This window comes from Lucilia cuprina, chromosome 3 (genome assembly GCF_022045245.1).
Source record: "Lucilia cuprina isolate Lc7/37 chromosome 3, ASM2204524v1, whole genome shotgun sequence".
Taxonomy (NCBI): domain Eukaryota; kingdom Metazoa; phylum Arthropoda; class Insecta; order Diptera; family Calliphoridae; genus Lucilia; species Lucilia cuprina.
In genome coordinates, this window is record NC_060951.1 from 34,709,129 (window position 1) to 34,718,413 (window position 9,285).

The following is a 9,285-nucleotide window of genomic DNA, read 5'->3' on the forward strand; positions in this document are numbered from 1 at the left end:
CTGAACTAGAACTGAACTAGAACTGAACTAGAACTGAACTAGAACTGAACTAGAACTGAACTAGAACTGAACTAGAACTAATCTAGAACTGAACTAGAATTGAACTAGCACAAACGCATAATACTATATCTACAATAGTTTTGTTGGGTATAATAATGTGAAAAAATTCATCAAATTATCTTACAGACGGACGGACACAGTTTAAGCGACTCAGAAATTGCTAAGACCAGAACCTTTTGGAATCTAAAAGAGGCGCAGATTAAGATACATTTATAAAAAAATTCCATTATTTCTGTTCACCTAAAGATATCATATTAGTTGAAAGTAACCATTGGATCTCAAGTTTCTTAACAATTAACCCACGTTAAATAAATGTCACATCAAAAACATACACATGTTTTCTCAAGTAGAATTTTCTTTCAAATACAGTTATTCACATTTTCTAAATACAAATATAAAAAAAAAACATGTAATTTCTATACAAAATTTTTTTCGTTTCATATATGAATATTTTTCGAATAATTTCCATATAATAATAATAAAGTACTTAAAAACAAAATGACCCACACCTAGTTTTAAAATAAGAAAATGAAATAAAAATATGTAATACTTTCTTTTTATTAAAAAAAACAGTATATATTATACAAGTGTATTTATTACTCCCACTCATTTAAAGACAAAGCAACCCCATGGAATTCTATTTCTAGTGAATGGATAGATGGATTGGCAACAGAAAAAAACAGGGATAATTATGAATAGTTTACAACAACCCTCGCCCAGAAACCAAAGAAGTTGTTACTTCAATTTTCTTTAGTCCTCAAATAATTAGTAACAACAAGAGTTTTAATGGGAAACAATACTTGGAAGGCTTACAAAATAAAAAAATAAAACTATATGAAAAATATATAGGGAACTAAACAGTTCAAGACACAGGATCTCCACACATGCTTGGTTACAAAAATAATAAAAGAAAAAAAAACTGGGAATATAAGTACATATGTATGTATTCTTAACAAATTATGCTAAGAGTCCCATAAGAATTTCTTATACATACCCATTACCCACACACATATACACAGGGATATGCGAATGTGAGAAATACGTTTTCTTATGGCAACAAAGACATCAAGATTCTACCCAGAAAATGCATACTTAGTACAATATAAGGGACCGTTGTTCTAACTGCGTTGTTCGAGGTTAATGACAATATAATCCTGGACGGGAGTTTGAGTGACCACTTAACTATTACATAAATTAAAATGAAACAAGTAAAAAAAACGGCGAAAAAAGGAGCATGAAGTAGCAGAAGAACAGAAAATACGCAAAACAAAAAAAAGCAAAGTTATCTTAACAGCCATTTAGAAATCCTTTTGCATACGCATTATTTCTATTATATTCTTAGTTATACTTGGATTTCTTTCTACTGGGAATGCGTACGTATGCAGCATTGCAAACACCAACCTATACACGTCTGCTTCCTTATACAGGAAATTCTTTGATGTGTAAACAAAAATATACGCATAAACTTAGGGGGAAGATTGTTGTCATGTGCTCGTCTTGCTCGTTTCTCGTACGCAGGAGGGAGTTTATGTTTGTGATGGTAGGTAGGAAGGAGAATGGTGAAGTGTTGCGTTTTGCGACAATAAGAATGCTTGTTTTATAGGATTCAATGACTTTTCAGGTAGATGACAAACAGACATTTAAGTTCTTATAATGGTCTTATAGAGGTTTTCTAAATGAATCATAAAATCGAGTTATAATATATAGAAATTGGTGAAAAGAACATTATTAAAGAGAAAAGGGATTTAAAGCTAATATAAATGTTAAGATCGGGATGTCTTATTACTCAGCAGGAACCCGGAATCTCATAGTCTTAAGATAATCAATCTCGGGATCTCGGTTTGTATTCGTGCAAAATGCAGATAACTCTGTATCGTGATAAAATTCAATATAGACCAGTTCTATCGGATATAGTGTGGAAGAAATTCGGTTACTAACTTTACAAATCACCTCAAAGTTTCGCAAGTGTTCTTACCGAAATTGGCCTTATGATCATTTGAAGATGATGCATCCTTAAAGTAGTATTTTATGTACTAAGGAGCATTTTATTAGTTCAAACTTGGGTTAAAAATCAAACCCCCACTACTGCCCCGTAAAGACATACAGATTTCCTAAAAAATCCTTACTTTGAAGTTAGTTTACTTTCATCTTAATGTAGAAAATGTCCTCTTTATGTCCGCTTTATAAAAGTGTAATTATACCAATTCTTGCTTATGTTTCAATAATCTGGTGGACTGCTTCGAACTTAAAGTCTAATATCAAACTAATGCAGGGAGTTCAGCGTACATGCTGCTTGGGTATAAGTGATGCCATGTGTACAACTTCAACTAAAGTTCTGGTAACGTTGCTAGATACTCCACCCATTGAAACATATTTAAGATATGAGATGGCGCTTACAGCCGAACGGCTCTTTACTTTAGGCGAAATGGCCAAGTAACGTCATCAATGTATACTGGATACATTGAAAGGTTATATACAATCATCGAACGCGCCTGATCGCATATCGTTCACAGAATATTTGGAAAACTTTGAAACGTTGATCCCAGATAGAATGTCTGAGTCAACAAATACCAGCAGGAATCCATTGCTAAACGGATGGTATTAAGTTGGGAGATAAATTGGACCAGGTCTTCTATATTGAAGACCCAGAAACAGAAATATACCACCGTTTACCTAATCATAACACAAGCTTCCAGGCAGAAGATGTAAGGTTAACATTATATGGGACACTCGGGAGTTGTCGGCAATGAAAGGGCGAATGTAACGAGCACATCATATGGGACACTCGGGAGTTGTCGGCAATGAAAGGGCGAATGTAACGAGCACATTTATACAAAATTGGCCGGCGGATTCAGACGAATGTAGAGAGCATGTGGAGAGGATAGTGAAACTCTAGAGGCACTTTCTCTGCCACTGTCAGACATTCGTCAAAGTTAGATCCTAGTATCTTGAAAGTGATGTCATTCCGGAAAAAAAATTCCTGACTAACACTGATTAGAAAATTGTTAGGAATTTCGTTCAGGAAACTGAGTTTCTGAACATTAAAAAATAATTCACTCAGTGAACAAAATAATTGTTTTTCATGAAAAGTAGCGCACAACAGGCCTGATAGTGGTCTAGGTGCATTTCTTCCGATTTGATGTACTATACATATCAACATAACCTAACTAAGATTACAGCCGGAGACTACAGATCTTCTTGGTTTTTTTTATCTCTTAGACATGAGGAATTTCTCACTTACGAGACACTGAAATAATATAGAGGAATCGGAAACCTTGGACAAACGATCTGTTTAGACTATTATATCGATGATTGTAAGACATCCCAAGACCTTATCCTATTAAAGAGAGCAAATGATCAGTACGATGACTATTCGTAGAAGTATTTTTTTGCTGATCCAAATCGTTTGAGAACAACCTTATAGTGTTTGAGGCTGATCAGGCATTGATCAGACTTATTGTAATAGAGGCACCCAATGATAAAGACATATTCTAATTATGTTTGAAGATGTCAATCTGATAAAGATCTACATTCTTATTAAGTTCGTTTGAGAAAATTCCTAAGTATTTTTCCGAAGACCAAGATTGGATTGGATGTCTTGATAAAATTGTGAATATTGTAAGGAAAAAACCAAACTAAATATCAAAACCGAGTAGTAGGAATTTATCACTTTATCCAACCAAAAGTTGAGATAATGTATTCACATAAAAAAACAAATCCTTAAAATACTTAATTTTACTCATAAAACCATAATCCTTCAATGAAATCACTTCCTACAATTCATTAACCAAAAAACCAACTCTCAATTACCATTACAATATATGTTGTTAACACAATCATTATTGAAAAAAAGGAGTAAAAAGACATCCAAATATTTAATAAAGCATGTCAACAAATAATTTAGACAAATTTTAATAAAAAAACAATATAATAAAGTATAATAATAAAGTCAATTACATGCAATGACTGCTGCCGATTTTTTTTTCTTCCTTCAACCACAAGACTTTTAGCGACACAAGAAGAAACTGCACAAATTATTGGTATGAGAAACCCAAAATGGAAAGAATAAACAGAACAAAAAAAATATACAAAATTATACAACATTTTTAATGGATGCATTGTAAAACTTAAGCGGGAAAATCAATTAGCACAACGCCTCGTTTAAAGCCACAGGCTACAATAAGCTGTAGAACCACAACAACTTTGTAAAAATATGATGACGAAAAGACTGCGACTATAATGATAAAGTGGAGGTAGAAAGTGTAACGCTGGTAAAACCACAATTACTTATACACGGGCTTCTGTTCCATAGAGACAAAGTGCGGTCGCTGTGTCGGTGTTTACCGACTGCAGGCTTAACAAAGTGATCAAATTTGTGGTTTTTGATTGTTGTTCTTAGAGTTTCAGGCAATATGTTGTGCTGGCTGCAGTTGTTTTTATGACTTTTTTGTTTATCATAAGGAACTTGCATTTCAAGTTTTACTTTTTTTGGGTAAATAAACTAAATACGGGATGTAGTTTATCATTATAATAAGAGTAGAGCAAAGAAATGTGAATGTTATAATTTATGAAGTAAAAATAAATTTTGAATATCCTGCATAAATAAAATAAGGTTGGAGGGAACAAATTGAATTATTACTTACTGAACAGTGTATGAAGTTTATCTACTCTGGACTCGAATTATAAACTTTTGGCTGGGCTATATAATTAACTATATACTAGATTATTTACTAGAATATAGACTAGACTTAGACTAGGCTATAGACTAGACTATATGCTATACTATAGACTAAACTATAGGCTAGACTATAGACTAGACTATACATTAGAATATAGACTAGACTATATACTAGACAATACAAAAACTGTAGACTAGACTATAGACAAGATTATGGACTAGACTATAGACTAGAGTATAGACTAGACTATAGACTAGACTATAGACTAGACTATAGACTAGACTATAGACTAGACTATAGACTAGACTATAGACTAGACTATAGACTAGACTATAGACTAGACTATAGACTAGACTATAGACTAGACTATAGACTAGACTATAGACTAGACTATAGACTAGACTATAGACTAGACTATAAACTAGACTATAGACTAGACTGTAGACTAGACTATATCGTAGACTATAAACTACACGGCAGACTAGATTATAGAGTAGACTATAGACAAGACTACAGACTAGGCTATAGAGTATATTATAGACTAGATTAACTAACGCACGAAGGAACTAACGAGATAACAAACGAACTAACAAACTAACTAACTAAATAACTAACTAACTAACTAACTAACTAGCTAACTAACTAACTAACTAACTAACTAACTAACTAACTAACTAACTAACTAACTAACTAACTAACTAAGTAACTAACTAAATAACTAACAAGAAACTAAAATATTGCATAGACACAGACTAGAAGATATACTAGACTATAGACTAAATCATAGACCTTAATATTCCTTATACTATCAACTGTAATAACTAACTGGAGTCAAACTTCTCCAAATTTTTCAGCTATCCATCCGAAGTTAACAGAGAGATAAACAACTCAAAATCTTATCCATTATTAATAAGAATTAAAGGTTTTTCTTAATTAGTATGCATCTAAAGAAGAAGGCAATTTATTTTGCATCGTAAAAAGAGTTAGATTAAAATATTTATAAACTTCCAACGAAATTCGTTTTTTGCTTTAATTTACAACATCAGCTAACACAAAATTTTTTAATACTCTCAACTACTTGTGTCTCATACTGTTTCGATTTATTAAGTAAAATCAATCATTAGCACGAAATTTTTGTCACCTGTTTGTCATAAATTATACAAGCTTAAAGTGCAATTGAAATTGGGCGTTAATAATTTTTTACGAGCAGCAAGTTTATTTAACTTCTTACACTACTTGGCCCTCTTTTCACTGTCATTATTTTTGTTAAGTAATTTAAACGTCATTTTGTTGTTGTTGGTATTGTATTTAAAACGATACATAATTACAAATAATTGACTTTTGACGGACGCAGCAGCAGATAAAAAAACACCGATATCGTGCATAATTATGGTGTTAATTTATGCATTGGATGGAAAAAAGTATGGGCCTTTAACTAAGAAGAAAAGCCCACACAGATAATGTCATGAAGTAAACGAAGAGCGTTGAAAAAGTTCTTTAAAAGTACTTAAGATCAATATTTTAACCAAAAGCATATAACATATTGCCCTCGTTATCACTCGTTTGCAACATTACAAAGACAAACCAACCTAGCAATGGCATTTTTGCCAATTGTAAAAACAAGTAATTCTAATGAATTTACTAATTAATCTAATCAAATTTGTAATGATAACACAGATACTTTGAATAACACTAAAACTTACCTATGCAAATAGAAAACTAACATATATTACCATAACTAGCAGTCGACTGCTCAAAATGCTCATTATATCGAAATCATTATCAATTCTAATGAAAATTCTAATTATTTTAATTTAAAATCAATGTTTGTCTTATCTTTTATGCCCATACTCAAACCAATTTAATATTAATATTAGACATGCTACCAGTAACATACTTGCAACGCATGTTGCATACATATGGCTAATACATGACTTTGCATCTTAAACTCTAGTCATGTGGCAATCAGAATATAATAATTTTCCACATAATCAACTCATAACTTGTTGGATTTTCACAAACAAGTTTTCGTTAAGCAAATTCTAGCAAAAAATAATTGAACAGAGGGAAAGGGAAAATGAAAATAATGTAACTTTTTTCAAGAATAATTTACTAAATTATAATTTACATTTCAGATCAGACTATAGTTTATATTATATTTCAGGATATAATCAAGATAATAGTTAAGATTATAACCCCGACTAAAAATTCAGATAAAAGACAGGATTATTTTCCATCAAAAGAAAGGCCATAGGCCAGATTATCTTACAGCGTGTATATTAGTGCAGTCTAAAGACTAGATTATAATTTAGACTATAGACTGGAATATAGACTGGACTATAGTCTGGACTATAGACTGGACTATAGTCTGGACTATAGACTGGACTATAGTGTGGACTATAGACTGGACTATAGTCTGGACTATAGCCTGGACTATAGTCTGGACTATAGACTGGACTATAGTCTGGACTATAGACTGGACTATAGTCTGGACTATAGACTGGACTATAGTCTGGATTATAGACTGGACTATAGTCTGGACTATAGACTGGACTATAGTCTCGACTATAGACTGGACTATAGTCTGGACTATAGACTGGACTATAATCTGAACTACAGACTGGACTACAGTCTGGACTACAGACTTGACTATAGACTGGTCTACAGACTGGTTTATAGAATGGTCTATAGGCTGTTTTATAGACTGGTCTATAGACTGATCTATTTACAGGTCTACAGACTGATCTATAGGCTGATCTATAGACTGGTATTTAGACTGATTTATAGACTAGTATATAAACTGTCTATAGACTGGTCTGTAGGCTGATCTATAGTCTGGTATATAGACTGTCTAGTCTATAGAGTATAGACTGGTCTATAGGCTGATATATAGACTGATCTGTAGACAGGTCTATAGACTAATCTATAGACTGATCTTCAAACTGGTCTATAGATGGGTCTATGAACTGGCATATAGACTGGTCTGTATACTGGTCTGTAGAGTATAGACTGGTCTGTTGTCTGGATAATAGTCTAGTCTGTAGTCTGGACTATAGTCTATCTATAGCTTGGGCTATAATCTAGTATAGTCTGGATTATAGTCTAGTCTATAATCTGGACTATAGTCTTGTATACAATCTAGTCTATTTTTTGGACTTTAGTCTAATCTATAGTTTGGATTATAATCTGGAGTATAGTATATTCTACGTCTAACCTATACTCTAGTCTATAGTGGACTATTATGTAGTCTATAGTCTGGACTATTGTATAGTTTATAATGTTGTCTGTATCTGGACTATAATCTGGAATATAGTCTTGATTATAATCTGCACTATAATCTTGTTTATAGTCTGGTCTATAGCCTAATCTATGTTCTGGTCTAGATTATAGTCCAAATTAAACTATAGTCAAACTAGACTATAGTCGAAACTATACTCTAAAGCAAATATAAATTTTTCAACATTTTATTTAACATTTGTTCCACAGTAGCAGAAATATTATTCTGCTAATAAAATATACAACTATTATATATCCCCAACCAAGATTAGGGATTTAAGAAAAAAAAACCCCTAAAAATTTTACTTTAACAAAATATTTTACATAAATTTGTTAAGGCCGAGGCTCAAAGTATCACAAAGTGTGTGTTAAGTCCAAATATCTGCATAAACTTAACTTGTATGTAGATTACAAATATTAATATTAAACAATGTTGGTCTTTATAAACCAAATTATATACAGATATAACAAAGCTTACCACATAGTGTATAATAACATGCCTGTGCATGCAACAAACATTGTTAAATTGTTGTTAAATACAGCAAGTAGCAATTGTTATTTGTATTAAGTATCATTATTGTTATTATTATTATTATTAGTATTATAAATATTATCGTTAGATTAAATGTGTCTGTGAAAATCTATTTGATGCCGAAAACTGTTTCCATTTGAATATTGTGTGTTTTTCTAAGGATGAAGAATATATAGACAAAATATAGTAATATAGAAAAAAAAAATATTTACATAAATTTACAACAAATAGTTTATATTATAAATTTTATAACCTTAAGTTTTCGTAAGAGTTTGGGTTAAATTTGCAATGAGTTCAAAAGTTTGTCAAACTTATACATGAGTAGTTTGTTAATAACATAAATTTGTATAAATTATAAAAAATATTAACTATGTATGTATGTTCCAACACATGTTAAACATTTACAAATAATTAATTTTTGTTTGTGTAATTTTAAAAATTTGTTATAAACAAAGACGGACAATCTCTATTATAATTTTAAAATTAATTTTAAATATTCAGCTTACCTTAATATAATCCACAGAATTATTGTTTTGTTGAATAATCTGGAAAATCTGTAAATAAAAATGAAAATATGGAGTGAATTAAAGTCCATTTTATATTACAAAATTAAGCAAACTATAGTCTAGTTTGACTATAGTTAGATAGATAGATAGATAGATAGATAGATAGATAGATAGATAGATAGATAGATAGATATATAGATAGATAGATAGATAGATAGATAGATAGATAGAT

General features: G+C 31.2%; 1 long non-coding RNA gene across 1 annotated transcript in view; it reads right to left on the reverse strand.

Annotated features, from left to right (window-relative positions):
• The window catches only part of LOC124418699, a 164,884-nt gene that overhangs the window by 10,043 nt on the left and 145,556 nt on the right, over nt 1-9,285 (reverse strand). The window contains exon 5 of the long non-coding RNA XR_006940163.1: nt 9,054-9,101. This is a non-coding gene — a long non-coding RNA (uncharacterized LOC124418699). The remainder of the gene's footprint in view (nt 1-9,053; nt 9,102-9,285) is intronic.